This window comes from Hakea prostrata, chromosome 6 (genome assembly GCF_041222555.1).
Source record: "Hakea prostrata isolate BN-2017 chromosome 6, UWA_Hpros_2, whole genome shotgun sequence".
NCBI classification, from domain to species: domain Eukaryota; kingdom Viridiplantae; phylum Streptophyta; class Magnoliopsida; order Proteales; family Proteaceae; genus Hakea; species Hakea prostrata.
This window is the reverse complement of record NC_142605.1, coordinates 4,526,977-4,551,472: the sequence shown is the minus strand read 5'-3', so window position 1 is coordinate 4,551,472 and position 24,496 is coordinate 4,526,977.

The window sequence follows — 24,496 nt, the reverse complement described above, 5'->3', positions numbered from 1 at the left end:
TCGTAGTATTGGCCCTTATAGTCATTAGTACCTGTAGAAAGATCTAGCAACATTGTCCAAAAAGAAATGAGTTCAAAAGAACTCAACAAGGCAATTTATTCCACAATAACACACATGACATGATAGCAAAACATACAGGATGCAATATGATATGAGACAGTCATATATGTATGCTTCCAACTCTATATATGCTGGTCTCTAGTGGCAGACATGCTTTAAGTCATAGCACCATACTCCTCTTGGTAGGTCTCAAATCACTCTCCCTCAACCATCTCGGTATCTTGGGTTCTCCAGTGGTAACTGGGTCTTGCATCCCTCTCGGACATTCCATGGTTAGGTCAACAATATCGCTCACCACCATTTGTCTGAGTACTAGCGCATGTCAAGGTTAATCTCAGCCCAATGCAAGTCATCTACTAAGTTATATCAACTTAGGGTTAGATACTTCCATTCCTCGCCTCGCGATCCTTTCTGGTATCCTTCCCCCTAGAGTCATCGTATCCTATGGATCCAACCAACTTGGACTACGGACTCATTAACCCTATTGGTCATCCACAAATAATAGACGGGAAGCTCTCATGTCCCTCTCACAAGTTGGTTACCGGTCTTGAGCACCCATAAGCCCAAGTCTACTAAATGCAACCCTACCAATGAATGGCCCCTCACAGTGTGATTCATGTCCTCTCACGGGTTGGTTACTGTACTTGAGCACCCACAAATCCCCATTGTTGCCACGGGTCACTTGGTCTCAATTACCTTCCAAATCCTAGCCAAACACGGCTAAACAAGTCCTAGGTATGTCAACTAGTAACAGGGAAAGCGCCAAGGGGCACCATAGGAAAGCATCCCATACCACCTCCACTGGTGTCCAAAGACAGAAATGTCAAAAGGACATTCCCCATTCCCCAATTACAACTTAAGCAATCACATCTCAATTCAATCATTCATAATCATAACTGATAAACCATTTCACATGAGTAATAACCAATCATTCATATTCAAAGTTTACCAAAGAAACATCCTTACCTTAGTTATGATCAAGCAATTCAATTCCGACATAAGCAATCATGTATTTTAGGTTATTTGTGAACATACGTCTTTACCTTAGTTAATTTCGTAAAACTCCGAAGAAAAGATAGAGGATGGATCCAAAGTTTACCAAAGAAACCCTAAACAAACATAGGTTAGGCATTAGGAACAAACCCTCCAAGATTGGAGATGAAACGAATCAAAAAAGAGCAACCTCGCTGTCACTGACTACTTTGGTTGGTCGTGCTTGGTTGCTTGGAGTGACCAAGGCTGATTGACCAAGGCACTCCAGTATAAATAGAACCTTTAGTTTTTCATCCGAAACTCATCTTTCGGGATTCAAAACACTCCTAAATTTTAAGGAAAATTCTATAAAAGTAAACTAAGATTATCTAGCATAGTCTAAGCATAAAAAATAGCCAATGGGATAGAATTCTAATTTAATCATAACCTAGGCTTTTACTGAAATCAATCCATAGACTCTACGGAAAGACTATAGAGAATGAGAATTCACTCTATGACATAAAGAACAGTAGATCATAGTTAAAAACTATCATATGAATGAATCTAGCATGCCTTAGAAATAAAAAACTTAGAATGGAAACACATCCATGAAGATTACACTTGATTCCCCTCCAAAATCATCGTGTGTAGATTCACAAAGTAATAGAGTGAATGGGGATTCACTCTAAACTACAGAGATTGAAGGAATGGTCATGGTAATGGCATAAGATCTTCCTCCTATTCACAGAGGCGAGAAGAAATCAATAGGAGAGTAGATCTAGTGAGAGTAGGAGTAGTTACCAACCTTGAGGAAGAAGATTCGACAATATAACTTTGGCGAATGGTTGAGTGTGAAATCCCCCGGATTTCTAAACCGTTAACCCATAATTTTAGGACCGAAAAACCTGGGCATCAAGTCGGCAACAACTGTGGGCCATTCGAGTGGAACCCGAAGTTTCTAAAGAGGACCCAATGATTTTGGATGAACCTAGTCATGATTTGATAACTCTCTTAGAGTTTAAGAGAAGAGAGAAGATTAATCACGATGGTGTTAAAAGGAGATTTTGGCACATAGACCACGGTGGAGAGTCTGATTGATGAGATTAAGGTATCCAAACGTAGATAATTGAAAGACCTTTCATTCAAGCAAAAAATCACTAAAATTAGAGTACATTTGGGGTCCAACCATGAACCGGTCGGTTGGGCCAGTTGGGGGACCCAACCCCCTCCCCTTTTTCTGTTACGGGACAGAAGCAGGATTTCGGGTTTTAAAACCCTATTTTAACTCACCTTTAAATGCATTTTTTTATGCTAGAACGAGGTTGAGGCTATGGGAATAGGAGAAACCAAGGAGAAGAGCAGATCCCATCCATTTGAAGGTGCTTTGTGACACGAATCTTTGCAGGAACGTTAGGAAATGTTAGAATTCTTAAACCCTATCTTTAGACATATTTTTGTGGAAATTCTCCTCTCTTTTGTTGAGATTGTGGTAGTGAGAGCATGTTAGGTTCATTTTTCATTCCTCAATTTTTGTTTTAATGTTCCTTCCTAGTATAAGAGGTAATGGTGCGATCCCTTGCGAAAGATTTCGCATTTTGATTCTCTGAGTCGCCCATGGGTGATTTAGGATAGCCAATTTGGGCCTTTTTGATCCAGATTGAATTGGATCAAATTGAAGGCACCCTTAGCACCCTTAGGATACCACAAGTCTCGGTGACCAACAATGGAAAACAATTCGAAGGCTCAGGGTTCGGGGCATTTTGTAAAAGGTATCACATTGAACACCGGTGCTTATCAGCGGCATACCCACAAAGTAATGGGCAATAAAAGTCACAAACCAAAAGTTACTAGACGGGATAAAAAAGAGACTAGAAGATAGTCAGGCCATGTGGGTAGAAAACTCTCGAGCATTCTATGGTTATATCGGACAACCGCCTGAACACCAACAAGCGAGACACCATTCCGTCTAACTTATGGAATTGAAGCCCTAGCCCCAGTTTAGGTCCTCATTGGGTCAAGAAGGTATCAAACCCATGAAGAGAAGCCAAACGAACAAGGACTCAGGATCAACCTTGATTTCCTAGACAAAGTTCGTGATATAGATAATTATAGGAATCAAAGGTACTAGAAGAGGGTGGCAAAGTACTACAACTCTCATGTCAAAAGTTGGACATACTCATCGGGCAATCTCATACTACGGATGTGAAATCCCTCACAAACCTTAACTCGTAAATCTATGTTGTAGGTCCGAAGACCCAAAGTCAAGGTAAAAGACATCTATGGACCCTCTCAGTTGAACCCATCGGCTCTAACCTAGAACCAATAGAGATTGATAGTGAAGATCAAATTATGGAAACCTTGAATGACTTTGAGAGAAGATGTAGCTTGAATGATGATGAACTTGGGAAATGGACCTTAATTTCAGTGTTGACACGTTCGGAAGGTCTTACACAATCAGGTAAAACCCTTTCTTAAGTTGGAAGATGATCCAAGTGGTGGATTGGCTTCTGGAAACCAAAATTCAGCAATTTGACCTAAGGCACTGCCTTGGTCGCCCCAGGCGACCAAGACGAGTGACCAAAGCCATCCAGGGACAGAATTGTCTATTTTGGGAAAATTTGGTTTTGAGAGCCCTATATGTTCAAACTTTGATCTAATTTCTTACCACTTTGCCTCTTAGCTATTGGAGAACGTGAGAAGAACCCTAGAGCTTCCTCCTCAAGCCCAAGGTTGATTTCAAGCATCCAAGCGAAGTTCCTCCATTGAATCTTCTTCTACAAGGTTAGTATTCGATTCTATTCTCTCTACTGATTCTACTCTTATATTTTATTGTGAGGAAGGTCTTACACTGCTGTAACGACTTAATCTCTGATCCTCATAATCTTAGAGTGAGTTCCCATTCACTTTATTCTTTCCGGAAGACAATACGGTGTGATTTCGGTGTTTAACCTAGCATGATGACCATGATCTATTCTTACTTGAGTTGTTTGTTTCTAATCTATGTTAGATCTATTCCTTGGTTGTTTTCTAAGCATGATCTATTGTTTTCTTATCTCTAAAATGAATCCCCATTCATTCTAGTCTTTCCGTGAGAATATGCGGATCAAGCCTATTATGTAATTTATTTGATTTCTATTCCAATGACCATGATTGATGTTTAGATCTTCATAGATAGTCTTAGTATGTTATTTTAGAATTTTCCTATTAATTTTAGAGTGTTCCGATGTCAAACAAAGAGTTTTTGATCAATGTTGGAAGTTACTATCCATACACAGCAACTTTGGTCACCTGCTTTGGTCTCCCCATGCGACCAAAGGAGTTCCTGACATCAACTTTTCCTTGTTTTGTCTCCGTTTCATCTTTGATCATTAGGGTTTTTCCTTATGTGCTATACATGTTTGTTTAGGGTTGTTTTGGTGATTTTGGACTTGCCCTTTGATCTCTTTCTCGAAAATTAAGAATTGAATATAAGGTAAGTATGTTCACTCACAATTGACATTATTACATTCCTTATATTGTAGAACTTGTATGCATGTGTTAGCCACTATTTTAGAACCTTTTTTATATTATTATAATTTTGTAATTACAGTAAGCTATTCATGATATGATTTACATACTTGTATTGAATGTGAATGATGGATTGTGAGTTGGATTCTATTGTGATATTTATGGAATCATGATGTGATGTGATTGCCTAAGTGTGGTTGTGGATTGGGGAATGCCCTTTTGGCGTTTCTGTTATTGGACACCAATGGAGGTGTTACGGGACGCTTTCCTATAGTGCCCTTTGGCACTTTTCCTCAACTATTGAATGACATACCTAGGATTGGTTTAGATGAGTTTGGCTAGGAAAACCCTGTCATATTTGACCTTATCGAAAGGGGTATTGAGGCCAAGTGACCCGTGGCTAGACCTGTAAATGGATTGGATTCGATTGGATATACCAGTATTCAAATCTGAATCCGATTAGCAAAACTGCTATTCGAATCCGAATCTGAATCAGGCAGAAATTTAGAGAAGACATCCGAATTCGAATCCGGAACTTTATCAGATTTCCGATAATAATCCGAGCTAATAAACTATCCGATTATTGATTGTAACTGTCATTTTTTTATTTTTTTATTTTAGATTTACAATTTCCGGTTACTGATTATTGGAATTCGAATTCGATTATCAACCATTTTTTTTTGTGAAAAATGTTTAATACTTTACTCTAACCGGATAATTTTTTTATTTTTGATTATCTAATTACCGGTTTCCGAATCCGAATTCGGTTGCTTAACAGACGGATATGGATATTTTCTGGTAAGAAAAATTTCAGATACAAACACCCTTAAATGAATACAAATGCGAATTCGGAGACGGATTTCGGCTATCCATTTACAGGCCTACCCGTGGCAGCAATAGGGATTGGGGGCACTCAAGATTGGTAATCAACTCATGAGAGGACACAATCACATTGCGAGGGTCGCACATAATAAGCCTGGGCTCATGGGCGCTCAAGACCGGTAACCAACCCTTTAGAGGATATGAGAGCTTCCTGTTTATTATATGTGGATGACCAATAGGGTTAAGAGTCTACGTAGCTGAGAAGGAAATGGTTACTCTAGGGAGGGAGATACCGGAATGGACTGCCTAGGCATGGAAGGGAGCCTATCATACTGGAACGGACTGTCTCGTGCACAAAAGGGAGGTTCCAACTCCATGTAGATGTGACTTAGTAGATGACATGCATTGGGCTAGGTATAACCTTAACATGCGCCAATACTCATACCAATTGTCACATCCACCCTACCTGTACCCTATCTGAAATACCAGAGTGTGTGATCCACAGCCCTGAAGATCAAGTTTAGGAACGATCATATCCATTTTGCACAATAACATAATCAAAAGCAAGAACAAATCATTGTATTCAAGTAATTTATTAATAAAAGTCAAAGAAGGATCTCAGAAGGATCACAACAGAATATCAGAGAGCGGAATAACAAGATACCAATCAAAGACAATTGTAGAGTATAGCGGAAATATACCCCACAACATATGCGGAAGGTAAATCAAAATCTAAAGTAAAGCTTTAAGCTAATACAAGTAAAGTAAAAGTCTAAAAGAAGCAAGAGAAGTCTAATCAATATCTTCAGTCGGCTCTTTTTCTTCTTCTTCACCTTTGGGTTATGCTCTTGAAGCTTCAAATCAGCATCCAGCGCACGATCCCATCGGCAAACAAGACGATGCTGGCTGCCATCAATAGGAGCCATCAATGCAGACAAAATCTGAGTGTTGGCTGCCTCGCTAGTCAACAGCTTGTCCAAGGACTTCCGGAGCTGTACCATGTATGGAAGGGTTCTCCGTGCTGGGGCACGAGTTCTCTTTCGATCCTATAATGTCATCTAAAAACAAGTCCCCCAAAGGGTCAGCTCAAAAGAACTTAGCAAGTAATCCAAACACAATAAGCATTTTCACATTCACTCACAAACAAACATATATGCAATGATATGAAACAATGAATGCAAATATGCTTCTAACTCTATGTATGTATGTTGGTCTCTATTGGCAGACATGCTTTAAGTCATAGCACCATACTTCCTTGGGAAGGTCTCAATCACTCATCATTGGTTGGTAATGGGTCTGGTGTCACATCCCCCCAGCCGGTACCCTAACTGGCATACCCAGGTGTGTGATCCACAGCCCCGAAGATCAAGTATCGAGGAAATCATCTTCCCACATATGCAATAACATAATCCTGAACAGAAAATAATCAACGTTTTAATATTACAAACAAAAGATCTAAATTAGGAAATGAATATTAGTATAATCAGAGTGCGGAAAATGATACCAGATGTAAGCACATAAAAGAAGTAGAGTGAGGCGGAATCTCACTCCACGGTTATAGCGGAATGTAGCACATAAGTCTAAAAAGAATTACAACTGTTTCTAAAGGAAAGTAAGGAAAGAAAGTCAAACTGAACTACGAGTTTTCTATTCTATAGATAACATCTTCAAAACAGTGGACTTCATCAATCCAACACAGATGTTCCCGTTCTACATTATGTCTAATTGTAGTACGCAACGTGATCGCTTGTGGGATCATCAGTGTGATCTTCATTGTTGCCAGCACCTTACATGTAGTACGCTTCATCGGCTTGCGCTTCATCATATTGTCCTTCATAGTAGTCACTACCTGTAGAATAATCTAACAAAAAGATTGCACCAAAAGGAGTGAGTTCGAATGAACTCAACGAGGCAAGTTAACTCATAACACCATAAATAACATGCTGCAGAACATAACAAGATGCAATGCAATATGAAACAGATAATGTATGTATACATCTAAACTCTATGTATGCTGGTCTCTATAGGCAGACATGCTTTAAGTCATAGCCCAATGCAAGTCATCTACTCAGTCATATCAACTCAATTCCGGATACGTCCATTCCTTGCCCCTGGCAGTCCTTTCAAGTATCCTTCACACTAGAGTCCTCATAGTCCCTGACTATGGACTCATCAACCCTATTGGTTATCCACATATGGTAAACGGGAAGCTCTCATGTCCCGTCATGGGTTGGTTACCGGTCTTGAGTGCCCATGAGCCCAAGTCTATCCATATGCAACCCTCCCAATAAATGGCCCCCACAATGTGATTCTTGTCCTCTCACGGGTTGGTTACCGGTCTTGAGCACCCAAGAATCCCCATTGCTACCACAGGTCTTTCGGTCTCAATACCCTTCCGACTAGGGTCTGATATAACGGGGACATCCTAGCCAGACACTGCTAGACAACCCTAGGTATGACATCCAATAATCCGGGAAAGCGTCGATGGGCATCTTCGGAGAACATCCCATACTATTCCCTCCGATGTCTAGGGATAGAAGTGTCAAAAGGACACCTCCCAATCCCAAATCATTCTTAATCAATCACATTCTTAGATCAGTCATGATATACACAATCAACACCTTATCATACAAAAGAGGATGTAAAAGCATGATCCAATCATTAAACAATATGCAGTAATAAGCATTTCATATATGCTTGAATAATGAAAAAGAAAACATAAGTAAAGTGCTATTGTACTTATAGTAGTACATCATAAGTATAAAATACAATATCAGTAGTTAAACTCAGAGTTTCTTAAATTAGAAACCAAAATATACGCAATCTATGTTATTATGAAATAACTGTCCTTACCTTAGTTATCGTTGACGATAATCCAAAAATCAAAGAGAGAGGTTCCAAACTTAGCAATTAAACCCCTAACAATCATAGATACAACATTAGGAAAGAAGCCTAAAATATTGGAGAACAAACGAATCAAACTGAGCGAAAAACAGAGCTTCTGACTGCATTGGTCGATTGGTTGGTGTACTGACCCAGTCGACCAACAAGGTCAGTACGAAGCAAATACGGGAAATTTGATCCGAAACTCAATCTACAGGGTTCGGAACTTCAAGAAACTTGGAGGAAAACTTTATAATAGTATTCTAACACTAAAGGAGCACAGATTAGGCACTAATAATGATTAAAAACACTACCATTCAATTTGAAATCATGGTTTCCCCAATTGGGTGAAAACCCTAGAATTCGACGAAAAATACACTATGAAATCACGGAAAAGACTAGGGATGATTTAGATCTCATCCAAGAAAAAGGTAATCAGAATCAAACACAAGTATGTCATGAAAATTAGATTCATTCGGCTAAGAAATTAGATCCATAAGAAGAATTAGGGTTTCTAAAGGGTCTTACAAGGATTAGGGTTGAGATCCTTATGCTGATCATAAACCCTTAAGAAAAGAATGAGATCACGGAAGAGATGGTTGCAAGGATGCAGCATCTTCTTCTCAATCTCGACCAAGAACAAGATCGAAAGATAAATCATGACACTGAATAGATTACTAACCTTGAATTGGGCAGATCGGAGATGAGAGACTTCAGATCTTGCGGAGAATTCTTCTAAATCACTGAAGAGAGTTTCAAATGAGTCTTCCCACATTCTCAAAGTGTTTTGGAGGCAGAGGATACTAAGAAACACGAAGTGTGCTTAAATAGAAAGTGAAAAACCCTAAAATTGGATTTTCTCGAATTTAACACATTGTAATCAATCGACCAATCAGGTCAGCAAGGCCCAAACAGGGAATTGGAGGATCAAATGAACACCAAACCTAAAGAGCTTTTACACACACATTAAGTGACATACCTAGGGTGTAGAAATGCCTTCGAACCAAGTCAGATAATACTCCAAGTCTTTCAACTAATTTCATATTCAGTCAGGTGCAGTTTCCTTTCTAGTTCAGAGCAAGTTTCCATAATTGGAACACCAACATCAACATCCATGGGTTCAGAGTCAAACTTCATATCTTCCACTGAGATGGCCCACAGTTGACTTCTTCTTTTACTCTGGGTCATCGGACCTACAAACAACAGGGTTTCTGGGTCAAGGTTAGGGCTGGGTTTCACATCTGGCATCCCTCGGGACATTCCATGGTTGGGGTTTAGGTCACCGCTCTCTCACATCACCGTTTGGTCTAAGTATTGTTGCATGTCAAGGTAAAGCCTAGCCAAATGCAAGTCTTCTACTTAGTTATATCAACTTAGGTCCAGATACGTCCATTCCTCGCCTCGGGCGATCCTTTCCGGTATCCTTCTCACTAGAGTCAGCGTAGTCTCGAACTACGGACTCATTAACCCTATTTGTCACATCCTCCCAGCCGGTACCCTATCTGGCATACCCGAGAGTGTGATCCACAGCCCGAAGATCAGGTATCGAGTAATCAACCTCCCACATAAACAATAACATAATCATGAACAATAATAATAAAAGTGCGAAAGATAAACCATAGATCCAAATAAGAAAATGATGAATCATATATAAATCAGAGTACTAGATATAATCAGAGTGTCTAAATCAGATAAGTAAAGTGAGGCGAAATCCCACTCTACAACCAGCGGAAAAGTAGTTCTAAAAGAGAATAAGCAAGATAGAATCTAATCCCAATAGCAGGTACAATAGGTAACTAAATTGTTCTCAATCTTATAGACAATATCCCTATAAGTATAAATCTCATAAATGGCATAAGGGCGCTTCCACTCTATGGTCGGACTAAGCATCGTACGGAGCATAACCACTCGCGGGATCTTCAGTGTAATTGTCGTAACCGCAATCACCTTCCTGGAGATATGCCTCTTCTCCTTGCGCTTCTTCGCATATGAGCAGTCATGATATTCAGAACCTGTAGAATAGTCTAACAAACATTGTACAATAAAGGAATGAGTTTCAAAGAAACTCAGTAAGGCAGTTAAATCCATAATAACATAAATGGCAGGATTTCAGAACAAACATAAATGCAATATGGTATAAAACAAACAATGAATGTATGAATCTAACTCTACATATGCTGGTCTCTATTGGCAGACATGCTTTAAGTCATAGCACCGTACTTCTTTAGGAAGGTCTCAATCACTCATCAGTTGGTAATGGGTCCGGCATCCCTCGGGACATTCCATGGCTGGGGGTATAGGTCACCACTCTCTCACATCACCATTGGTCTAAGTACCGGCGCATGTGTCGGGTAAAGCCTAGCCAAATGCAAGTCTTCTACTTAGTTACATCAAGTCAGATCCAGATACGTCCATTCCTCGTCCCTGACGATCCTTTCCGGTATCCTTCACACTAGAGTCCTCATAGTCCCTGACTACGGACTCATCAACCCTATTGGTCATCCACATATGGTAAACGGGAAGCTCTCACATCCCCTCACGGGTTGGTTACCGGTCTTGAGCGCCCGTGAGCCCAAGTCTATCCATATGCAACCCTACCAATAAATGGCCCCCACAATGTGATTCCTGTCCTCTCACGGGTTGGTTACCGGTCTTGAGCGCCCATGAATCCCCATTGCTACCACGGGTCGTTCGGTCTCAATACCCCTCCGATTAGGGTCCGACATAACGGGACATCCTAGCCCAACACTACTAGACAAGTCCTAGATATGTCATCCAACAGTTTAGGAAGGTGTCCAGAGGGCATCTTCGGAAACATCCCATAATATTCCCGTAGTTGTCCAAGGACAGAAGTGTCAAAAGGACACCTCTCCTTTCCAAACCATACTTAAGCATACACAAGCATCAATTCATAACATCACATATATGGTAACTTCATATATGGAAAGAAATCAATAATTACAATTAACTTGTATATAACTGGTAAGTAAATCATACATGAGTCAATTCAATATAAATAAGTAATGCTATTGATATCAAGACAGTACCACAGTAGTATAACATTATAAGAATCTATTTAAAGAAATAAATTAACAAGATTCATATATAGAACTAAGATATGTAATTTATGTTGTTAAAGAAGTAACCATCCTTACCTTTTATAACTTGCAAAGGAATCCTAAGAAATCTAGTAAGATCTTGACAAACTTGAGAAGAAGGTCCTAAACAAGTGAATACAACATATTAGGAAAGATCCCTAACAGAAAAGATACCAAAACATCCAAAACAGACCAATTCTGGAGTTGCTGTACTCATTGGTCGATTGGATTGGTCTACTGCCCCAGTCGACCAATCAGTCGACCAATGCAGACAGTAGCCTATAAAATCAGAGTTTTAAGATATAAAATCCGAATTTGGTGGTTCAAAAGGGTACTAATCAAGGGGTAAACTACATTAGTAGTATCCTAACATATAGGGGATCTCAAAACATTAATCAAATCAAGTCATCAAGATACAAATTAGGAAACAAAAAGTTACCATAATTAGATCAATCATGGTTCTTGAAGAATTCAAGATAGAAATCAAAGACAAGAACAATAGGAGAATGAATCATTGATTCAGATAAAGGTATCATGAAAGGCATACTTAGATCTTCAAGAAAATAGACCTAAGAGCATAAATCTAAACAAGGAAACAAAACCTACCATATATGTAACTATCATGATTCATGAATAAAACATGGTATGGTAGAAGAGAAACAACTGGAGATTGATAGATCATGGATCATGAAAAGAAAACACAGCAATTGACTACTAACATGATCAATATAGTAGATCTAAGGAGATCAGAATTCAAATCAAAAGATAAACAAAGACAAGATCATGATTTGATCATGATTCCTTCAAAAGCTTGCAATGATCATGGTTAAGATCATTGCATTAGCCATTAATCCTTAGGAAGATCATGAGAGACAAGTCCAGAGATGTTTGCAACAGAGAATGCAGCATCTCCTCTACTGTCTCAACTCAAAAAGGAAAGAAAAACAGAGATGGAGGAGAAGAAGAGAGTGTAGACATACCTTTGATGCAAAAGGAAGAGTTTTGACGAAGATCCGTCAAGAAAAACACCAAGGATGCAAGGGAGATGACTTGCAGAGGTCTTTGGTTCGTTCCAAAGAGTTTGGAGGCAGAAAATACGAAGTAGACTCGAGATTGGACTTAAATAGAGCAAGCAAGACCTAATTGCCAAAGACAGCACCCATTGGTCGAGTGGATTGGTCGACTGGTCCAGTAGACCAATCAGTCAACCAATCAGTTCAGCAACTCCTAAACAGGGAATTGAAGACCCAGATCAAATCCAATCCTAAAGGGGTTTTGCACACATATCAAGTGACTTACCTAATAGGTAGAAATGCCTTCAAACCATGATAGAGAGCACTCCAAGTCCATCAACTAATCCGATCTTCATCAAGATTCAGTTTCCATAAATAGAACCTCATCATCAACTCTGATGGATTCAAAGCCAGACACCAAGTCCTCTACTAGGATGGCCCAAAGCTGACTTCTTACTTTACTTCGGGTCACTGGACCTACAAATAACAAGGTTTCCGGGTCAAGGTTAGGGCTGGGTTTTACACTATTAGTCAATCATAAATAATAGACGGGAAGCTCTCATGTCCTCTCACGGGTTGGATACCGGTGTTGAGCGCCCATGAGCCCAAGTCTACTATTTGCAACCCTACCAATAAATGGCCCCCACAATGTGATTCATGTCCTCTCACGGGTTGGTTATCGGTCTTGAGTGCCCATGAATCCCCATTGCTGCCACGGGTCGTTCGGTCTCAATACCCTTTCGAATTGGGTATGATATAATAGGGGGTTCCTAGCCAAACATTGCTAAACCAATTGTGAAACCCAGCCCTAGCGTTGACCCAGAAACTCTGTTGTTTGTAGGTCCGAAGACCCGAAGTAAAGGAAGAAGCCAACTATGGGCCATCTCAGTGGAAGTCATGGTGTTTGACCCAGAACCCATGGAAGTTGATGATGGTGTTGTGAAATCCAGCCCTATCCTAACCCTGACCTTGACCCGGAAACCCGGTTGTTTGTAGGTCCGAAGACCCAGAGTAAAGGAAGTAGCCAACTATGGGCCATCTCAGTGGAAGACATGGTGTTTGACCTAGAACCCATGGAAATTTATGATGGAGTTCCATAATTGGAAGTTTGTGCTGATCTGGAAAGGAAGCTGCAGCTTGTTGAAGATGAGTCAAGTTGATGGACTTAAAGTATAGTTGGACATGATTTGAAAGCATTTCTCTATACTAGATAAGTCATATGTTGTGTTGGGAGAAGCCCATGAGGTTTGGACTTGAGTTGGGCCTTCAATTCCCTATGTTTGGCATTCTTGATCAGCTTGGTTGACTGCTTGGTCGATTGGGCCAATCGACCAACCAATCGACCAACAAGTCCAGAAATCCAAGAAAATCCTCTGTTGAGGGTTTTTCACTTTCTATTTAAGTAAACTTCGTATTTCTTAGTATCCTCAGCCTCCAAAACTCTCAGAGAACATGGGAAGACTCTTTCAAAGCTCTCTTTGGTGATTTCGAAGGATCTTTGCAGGATCTGAAGCTTTTCATCTCCGATCTGTCAATCCAAGATTAGTGATCTCTTATGTGTTGTGATTTATTCTTCTATGATCTTATTCTTGATTGAGACTATGAAGAAGATGCTGCATCCTTGCAACCATCTCTTCTATAATCTCCTTCCATTCTCAAGGTTTAATGACATTTACATTGATCTTCGCCATGATCCTTGTAAAACCCTCATAAAACCATGATCTCCCTTTTTGATTCACTTTCTTAACATGATTGGATCTAATTTTCATGATGGACTTGTGTATGATATCTGATTATCTTCTACTAGGATGAGATCTGATCATCTCTAGTCTTTCCCATGGATTCATAGCATATTTTTCATTGAAAACTAGGGTTTTCACCAAATTGGGGAATCATGATTTCAAATTGGAAGGTAGTGTTTTTAATCATTGTTATTGCCTAATCTATACTCCTTTAGTGTTAGAATACTGTTCTAAATGTTTCCTCCAAGTTTTGAATCTTGTAGATTGAGTTTTGGATCAAAATCCATGTTTTTGCTTTGTACTGACTCAGTTGGTCGACTAGTTGGTCGACTGGGTCAGTAGACCAACCAATCGACCAAGCAAGTCAGTAGCTCTGTTTTTCGCTCGGTTTGATTCGTTTGATCTCCAATCTTTTAGGCCTCTTTCCTAATGTTGTATCTATGATTGTCTAGGGTTTATTTGCTAGGTTTGGAACCTCTCTCTTTGATCTTTGGATAGTCATCAACGATATATAAGGTAAGGACAATTATTTTCATAATAACATAGATCTCGTGTATTTTAGTTTCTAATGACGAAAACTCTTAGGTTCGCTACTGATATTGTATTTTCTAATTATGATGTACTGCTGTAAGTACAGTAGCACCTTACTTATGTTTTCTTTTTCATTATTCAAGTATATATGCATGCTTACTCATGTATGTTGTTTAATGAATTGATCATGTTTTTACACATTCTTTTATATGATGAGATGTCGGTTATGTATGATGTGACTGATCTGAGAATGTGATTGATTAGGTATGATTTGGGATTGGGAAGTGTCCTTTTGACATTTTTGTCCTTGGACATCGGTGGAAATAGTATGGGATGTTTCCAATGATGCCCTTTGACACTTTCCTGAATTATTGATTGTCATACCTAGGGCTGTCTAGCAGTGTTTGGCTAGAAATACCTCGTTATATTAGACCCGATTCGGAAGGGTATTGAGACCAAATGACCCATGGTAGCAATGGGGATTCATGGGCACTCAAGACCGGTAACCAATCCGTGAGAGGACATGAATCACATTGTGGATACTTGTGAGAGGCCATTTATTGGTAGGGTTGCAAATAGTAGACTTGGGCTCATGGGCACTCAAGACTGGTAACCAACCCATGAGGAAGCATGAGAGCTTCCCGTCTGTTATTCGTGGGTGACCAATAGGGTTGATGAGTCCGTAGTCAGGGATTATGCTGACTCTAGTGTGAAGGATACTGGAAAGGATCGCCAGGGGTGAGGAATGGACGTATCTGGATATGAGTTGATATAACTAAGTAGAAGACTTGCATTGGGCTAGGTTTTACCTTGACATGCGCCAATACTTAGACCAATGGTGATGTGAGAGAGCGGTGACCTATACCCCAGCCATGGATTGTCTTGAGGGATGAAGGACCCACTACCAAAATACGTTGTGTGATGAGACCTTCCTAAAGATGTATGGTGCTATGACTTAAAGCATGTCTGTCTATAGAGACCAGCATACATAGAGTTAGATTCATACATTCACTGTCTATTTCATATCGCATTGCATCATGTTATGTTCTGGAATCATGTTATTTATGTTGTTGTGAATTAACTTGCCTTGCTAAGTTCATTTGAACTCACTCCTTTTTGTGCAATCTCTTTTGTTAGATTACTCTACAGGTATTGAATACTATGAAGGCCAATAAGAAGCACCAGTTGAAGAAGCGTACTACACGCAAGGTGTTGGCAACAATGAAGATCACATTAATGATCCCACGAGTGATCACGTTGCGTACTACGATTAGACCTAATGTGGAGTGGGAATGTCTGAGTTGGATTGATGAAGTCTATACTTATGAAGACGTTATCTATAGAGTAGAAGACTCTTAGTTTAGTTGATTTCCATTTCTTTACTTTCCTTTGAGAAAATTTGTATTTCTTTTAGACTTACGTGCTACATTTCAGTTGTAATTGTGGAGTGATATTCCGCCTCACTCTACTCCTTTTTGATGTTTACATCTGGTATCATTTTTCCACACTCTGATTATAATGTCATTCATTTCCTTATTTGGATCTTTTATTTATAATATTTACACATTTATTATATCTGTTCATGATTATGTTGTTGTCTATGTGGGAGGATGATTTCCTCGATACTTGATCTTCAGGGCTGTGGATCACACATTCGGGTATGCCAGATAGGGTACCGGCTGGGTGGATGTGACATGTGTTCCATACTTGAAAGCTTGTTTAGAATTGGAAAAGAAACTGCACCTTGTTGAAGATGAGTCTAGTTGTTGGACTTGAAGTATAATTAGACATGATTTGAAGGCATTTCTCTATACTAGGTAAGTCATATGTTGTGTTGGGAGAAGCTCATTGGGTTTGGACTTGATTTGGACCTTCAATTCCTTGTTTTGGCCTTGTTGACTTGCTTGGTCGACTGGGTGGTCGATTTGGCCAATCGACCAACCAATCGACCAACATAGACATAATCTGCCTAAGATCCTCTGTTAGGTCTGTTGGTGCTCTATATAATAGAAGTACGTGTTTCTTAACCTCCTTTGTTTCTAAAACCCTCAGAGAACGTGGAAAGACTCTCTGAAAGCCTCTACTTGGTGTTTGTGAAGAACTTTGCAAGACTTCAAGCTTTTCATCTCTTATCTTCAATCAAAGGTTAGTAATCTCTCTTGTATTGTGTTGATCTACTCTTACTATGTTTTATTCTTTTTGTTGAGACTATGAAGAAGATGTTGCATCCTTGCAACCATTCTCTTCTACAATCTCCTTTCATTCTTAAGGTTTTATGATCTTCATATCGATCTTAGCCATGATCTTTGTGAATTCTTCATGAAGCCATGATCATTCTTTCGATTTGATTTCTCTAGCATGTTAGATCTGTTTTGCATGATAGTTTCATGTATGATTTTCTGATTATCTTCTACTAGAATGAAATCCTATCATCTCTAGTTTTTCCCTTGAGTTCATAGTATGTTTTCATCGAAAACTTTGAATTTTACCAAATTAGAAAGTCATGTTTCCAAACTAGTAAGTAGTGTTTTTGATCATTGTTAGTGTCTAATCTATGCTATTTTAGTTTTAGATTACAGTTCTGGAGGTTTCCTCCAAGTTTCATAGTGTTCTGAATCTTGTAGAATGAGTTTCAGATAAAAATGAGAATTCTGCTACGTACTGTTCAGGTGGTCGATTGCTTGGTCGACTGAGCCAAGCTACCACCCAATCGACCAAGCAAGACAGTAGCTGTGTTTTTCGTCCGATTTGATTCATTCGATCATCTTTTAGGCCTCTTTCCTAATGATGTATCTATGCTTGTTTAGGGTTTATTTGCTAAAGTTGGAAACATTCACTTTGATTTTTGGATATTCATCGAAGCTATTTAAGGTAAGGACAGTTGTTTCCATAATTACATAGATTGCGTGAATCTTAGTTTCTATTTTGGAAATTTCATAGATTCACTACCATAATTGAATTTTCTTATTATTACATTACTGATGTAAGTACTCCAAGCACATTTGTCACATCCACCCAGCCGATACCCTATCTGGCATACCCGGGAATGTGATCCACAGTCCAAGGATCAGGAATCGAGGGACCATGCCTCCCACATACACAATAACATAATCATGAACAATAATAATCAGGGTAAAAGCAGCAAATAATAGATATTATGAATAAGATAAGATTCAATTAATTAGAGTGCGGAAATAGATAATATCAATGTGTATGTATAATCATAAAGATGAGAGGATAAGTGAGAATCACTCTCTCAAAGCAGCGGAAAAAGTAGCAATAATCAAGTTAGTTACAATCCCATGTTTCAAAAGTAATCTAGAGAAAGTTAATTACATATCTAGTTGTTCCATAATAAACCAGGGAAATGGGGCACTAGACTAGGGTTTCTTCTATCCTAATGATCGTCTCCTCAAAGGTGTGGATGAAGAAAGCCCAGCTCTGCTGCTCCCGCACAATCGTGGGGCTAACCTTGGTACAAAGAGTAATCCTCTTTGGCACCAAAACTTTGATCTTCACTGAAGCTACCACCCAGAGGGTAGTATGCGGGATCAAAGTCCGTCTCGAAGAATGTGCCATCAGAATCTTCGGTACCTGCAGGATAATCTAAAAACATTGCACAAAAGGAATGAGTTCAAAGAACTCAGCAAGGTAGTTATTCCATAATTTAACATCATACAAATTCAAAACATAACATAATGCAATATGATGTGAGACATGTGATGCAAACATGATTCTAACTCTATGAATGCTAGTCTCTATGGTAGACATGCTTTAAGTCATAGCACCATACTTCTTTGGGTAGTCAGTCACTCTCCCTCAACCCATTCCGTATCTTGGGAATGCCGTGGTAATTGGGTAAAGTCCTCTCAAACCATGGTAGGGGAATCAGTCACCGCTCTCTCACATCACCATTTGGTATAAGTATTGGCGCATGTCACAGTAAAGCCTAGCCTTGAAAGTCATCTACTCAGTCGTATCAAGTCAGATCCAAATACATCCATTCCTCGCCCCTGGCGATCCTTTCCGGTATCCTTCACACTAGAGTCAGTGTAATCCCAGATTACAGACTCATCAACCCTATTGGTCATCCAAAAATAGTAAAAGGGAAGTTCTCAAGTCCTCTCACGGGTTGGTTACCGGTCTTGAGCACCCGTGACCCCAAGTCTATCTATTTGCAACCCTACCAATAAATGGCCCCTTTCGGGTATCCGTAGCATGGTTTATGTCCTCTCCCGGGTTGATTACCGGTCTTGAGCGCCCATCAAACCATACACTACCACGGGTCAGTCGGTCTCAATGCCCTTCCGATTCAGGTCTGACACGACAAGGACAATCCTAGCCACACAACTAGACAATCCTATGTATGTCATCCAATAACCTGGGAAAGTGTCAGCAGTAACTTTGGTCGATGGTCTTTGGTCGATGGCATCGACCAAAATGTCTTCGAGACAGAATAGTGGGTTTTGGGGATTTTGGTCCGAAATTGGTCTTCCGGGGTTCGGATCGATCCGAAACTTGGAGGAATGCTTAAGAACAGTATTAGGACACCACAAATCAAGGAATTAATATAATCCAATGGTATAAATAGAAAGCCCCAAATTGAGCTACTAAGTTCAAGAGACAAGCACCATAGCATGAATTGAAATTGATTGCATTGACAATGAAAAGGCATGCATTAACTAAGGGAACTTATAGAAATTCGATTAGGATCATATGCTAGTGATAAACATGTACATAGCATGCTATATATCTCAGTGTTGTACAAGATGGCATGTTGTTAAGAAGAAAATCAAAGAATGTATATGCTAGGCTTGAAATGGGAGCATAGCATCAATAGATAGGTAAGAGGATCATAGGTTAAGCAAGAGTGGACACTTGGAGTGATAGTTGCAAGGTTGCAAGGTTGCAGCACCATCTCCAAGGTCTCAACAACAAGAGAGGGATAGAATAGAATAGAATAGAAAAAGACAGAATAGAGAGTGGAATGATGAATCATACCTTGTAGTTGTAGATGGAGACAAGAAACAATGATTAACAATGAGTTTTTGTGGAGTATCCTTCACAAATACCTAGGAGTTGCTTTGGGAAGCTCCCCCCACTTTCTCAGGAGTGAAAATGATTGCAATAGGGTTCAAAACACGAGGCTAGTATAAATAGAATAGAGAATATTCCAAAGAATCATTAACTTGTCTGACTTGGAAACTTTGGTCGATGGTCCTTGGTCGATGGCATCGACCAAAGAGGATCGACCAAAATGTTTCTCAGCAGAAAATCAGGTTTAGTTCAGCAACTTCAAACAGGGACTTGGAGGACTATACAAGGTCAAATTGAATGGGGGTTTTCTTCTTCAACAATTCAATCAAGAAGTCTAGTTTTGGGGAATACCTTCAGATTGTGCACGGGAGTTCATTAGGTACTTCAACTAAATCATTCTTCTCCGATGTGCAGACTTTCATTAAACACCGACAATGAACTCAAGTAAGGGTTATCATCATCAATGTCCATGGGCTCGGTCTCCGACTCATAATTATCAATAAAAAGGGTCCATAAGTGTCTTCTACCACCGCTTTGGGTCTTCGGACCTAAAAGCAACAGTGGATCCGGGTTAGGGTCAGGGTTGGAATAGGGCTGGATATTACATTCTCCCCCCCTTAAAAGAAATTTCGTCCTCAAAATTGAAAGCTTACCTGTGCTTCCAAAAAGATGAGGAAACTTCTCCTTCATGTCTTCTTCCTTCTCCCATGAAGCTTCTTCAGGGGTATGGTTCTTCCATCGAATCTTCACCAAAGGAATGGTGCGATTCCGCAACTGCTTGTCCTTTCTGTCTAGGATCTCGGCTGGTCCTTCATCGTAAGAAAGATCGGCACTAAGTCCTTCGGGTGCTTGCTGTAGTATGTGTTCCGGGTTCTCTATGTACTTTTGAAGCATCGAAACATGAAACACATTGTGAACTCCAGCAAGAGATGGGGGCAAGGCCAAGCGGTATGCTACAGGTCCAACCTTCTCCAAAATCTTAAAAGGTCCAATGAAGCGAGGGAGCTTTAGATACAGGAGCCGCTCTAGGAGTTTAGTCTATGGAGAACTCAACTTCCCTATCAGGGGGCAATCCTGATGGGTCATCTGGAAATACATCAGCAAAATCACCAGCAACTCTGACTTCTTCAAGTCTCTTCCCTTCTTTGACCTTGCTTCCAGGTGAAGCACTTTCCACTAAAGCATGGACTTGCATTAGAGCGGTCAAGGTCTTCTTGCTAATTCTTCCCTTCTTTCCTTGAAACTCGAAAATTGAATTCTCTTCCACACGAAACTGGATCTTCTTCGAAGAGCACAAGATCATGGCATTGTAGAAGGTCAACCAATCGATTCCCAAGATTACATCGAAATCTCTCATGTCAAACAATACAAGATTTGCCTTCAGTTTCCTTCCACAAATTAAAACAGGACAACCTTCTAACACTTTATCTAGTTTAACAACAGACCCAACATGGGTATTAATAGACAAATAACTAGATAAACACAGAGGTGTCAGGTTAGTCTTTAAAGCAAAAGTAGATGATATGAATGAGTGGGATGCACCCGTATCAAATAGTACAAATGCGGGATAAGAAGCAACTAACAGAGTACCTGTGACAACATCGTGGCAAGGATCCTGCTCAGCATCAGATATGCTGAATACTCTGCCAGAGGGAGGGGCAGGGGCAGGAACGGGAGCATTCTTCATGACAGGAGCATAAGGTTGGGTTGGTTTCTTTGGGCAAAAGCGGGCATAATGGCCTGCCTGCTTGCAGAGGAAGCAAGTGGAACCTCTCGGTCCAACAGGAGCTGCAACAGGGGGAGGCCTCTGAAATCCTAGCCTAGGATTCACCATCCCAGGTCGAGGAGGATGTGTAGCTTCTGGAGGTCTGACTCCACTGGACTGACCATGATGACTCACAAGAAAAGAATTAGAACTCTGGCCAAAGCTTCTCGGCTGAAAGGCAGGAGCAGGTCTAGCAAAACGCAGATCAGTGCGGTCTACAAAGCCAGGGGGCCTAGATTGCTAGGGTCTCTGAACTCGAGCACTTTCCTTCTCATTTTCTTCAAGCTTCTTCGAGTTTTGGACCACCTGAGCATATCCTTCCAGAGGCAAGACAATGAGGTATGCATTGATAGAAGGCCACAAACCCTTGAAAAACTTTTTCGCTTTGGCATCATCGGACTTGATGGATTCGGGGGCGAAGAAGAAAAGTTCTTCAAATTTTTGCTGATACTCAAGCACAGACAAGGTACCCTGCACTAAGGTCATGAACTCGGCCTCCTTGGCATCTTTTACGGCTTCTGAAAAGTAGTTCTTGCAAAATGCTTCTTTAAACTTCTCCCGGGAGACAACACCGGCATTCAGATTCTCGAGGATAGGCCTGGTGGAGGTCCACCATGCATCAGCTTCATGCTGAAGCTTCTGCTCGGCAAACAACACTTTCTAAGCATCAGAACATTGCAAATGTCTGAAGGCCTTCTCCAATTCTCGAAGCCACTTGTTTGGAAAGAGAGCGTCCTTTGTTACTCCAGTAAAAGAAGGTACTTGTAACTTTAGGAAACTTTCCATCAAACGGTTGTGGGGTGTCCCGATGAATCTTTCCACAAGGGGGGCTGCGGCATTAGAAGTCCCAACTCCGGCACGGTTCTCATTGTGAAGGGTAGCAAAACCGGCCATCATCTGGTTAAATTGGGCAGCCTGCTGTTGCATCATGTTGGTCATGACGCTGGCGATATCTCTAAAACTTCCGATATCGGGGGCACTAGGAATGCCATTTGTGGTGTGGCTATCTTCTTGTGTTTGCTGGTCAGAGCCCCCAGCAGGTGTTTCTTCATTTCCGGCGCTACTGGATCCAATGAAACGGTTTCTAAGCAGCACCATTCTGCAAGAATCAAAGATAAGGACACCAAACTTCAAATCTGTCAAAAACAACTTGATCAAGAATTAGGATACTCAAATCATGGTTAGAATTATCAAAATATCAATCAAATAAGTCAACAATGGTCAAAATCCAAAGGGATCAATTCAAAAATAAAAAATTCCCAAAAACAGGCCAAGGTAGCAAAATGACCAACTTTGGTCGATGCTCCTTGGTCGATGGCATCGACCAAAGAGGATTGACCAAAATAGTTCTGCGCGAAAAATCGGATTTAAAGGGCCCACTTCTCATTTCATTTTCATTTCTCACTCAACCATTTCGAGTTTGGCTCTGGGGAAAACGATTTTCTAGGGTTCTTAAGGGTTCTAAGACTTGATTCAAGGCTTCAACCACACTTGCAAGTCTCTCTTGATCATCAACACAAGTAAGCTTTCTTTCTTTTTCTCTTTTCATGAAACTTCATTTACCATTGATGTGTTTTTCATTAAAACTGAATAATGCTTGTTGCTAATGGTTAGTATCATGCATAGAGGTGTTTAGAACATGTTCCCATAAATTTTCAAGCAAGACTAAGCTTCAAACACAAGATTGCACACACTTTGGTTATAAAATCACTATTCATTTCACAAAAATTCTACTTTACAGAAAACTTGTCTCATTTGCAAACCAAAATGAATTTTAACATAAAACAAGTTTCTACATGACTGATTCACTATGGGGAAGGTGTTCCCACTTTCCATTCGATCAAATTCCAGCTTTTCAAAAATCATAAATGCAAGCCAAAAGAGGGATTTGCTCTCTCCTACTTGCTGAATTTTCACTTTGAAGATGTCAAAATGATGGATTTTCACTAAATGAAGTGTTCCAGCATGTTTGTACAGGTCTGATGCACATGTTAGAATAGTCAAATCGAAATTTTACCAAGATCAAAATTTTCCAAAAATTTACGAAAATGCCCTTCATTTAACAATTACGCATTGGGATTAATCCAGTGAACTTCTTTCTTTATTTCTACAGATTCACTATGCCTAGAGGAGGGCGACGGGTTGATAGAGGTCGAGGACAATTTCCCCGGTCAGAGGTTATGGACGAGGAGCATTTTACTACTCCTATGGTTGAGTTTCTACATGAGTACTACTTCTATGACATACCGATCGAGCATGGACGGTTAGTTGTTGTGGATGATTTAGAGATGTTTCACATTCGGGAGAGATTGGAGGCTATGGATTGGCTTCACTTACACACTACAACATATTCGGTCTACCCAGATCTCGTCAGGTACTTCTATAGTAACCTGACTTACTGCATCGAGGATGATCCACGGGATGGTTCTAGGATCGTCATGGATTCTATGGTTGGGGGCAAGGAGATCAGTTTCACTACTAGGACACTGGCTCGCATCTTAGATGTCCCGATTGTACAAGATTCCTGTTGGTGGATTCCCGCCGGTACAGACATCACTGAGGCTCTTCTTCCCTACGAGACATACGAGGTGTGCATGACTCTATGGGATGACATTAACTGCTATATGCCCCAGAGTGGTACTGTGATGTGTCCTTCAGCTCGGGTCATTGCTCGTATCGTCGGGCGAAACATCCTTCCGAAGGCAGGGCACCATAGCAAGGTGTCGGCGATGGAGGCATTGGTTATTTATAGCATGTACACTGGAGTGTAGATTGATTTAGCATACATCATGCAGAACATCATGATTGATCGGATTGAGTTTCCTAGGGATAGGAACTTGGCTTTTTGTGAAATCTAGCCCAAAACCTAAATTAGACACCCTATTTGTTTTGGATGAAGAAGAACTTGTTTGATGTTTGACCTTGAAGTTGGACCTTGAGTATGGTGTTGATATGTTTAGAAGGTCCTAGGAAGTCAAGTCGGACATCTCCCTTAGTGTAGATTCGAAAACCCATAGAAAATTGATGATGGAATTCCCTACTTGAAGAGCTTGGTTGATTTAGAAA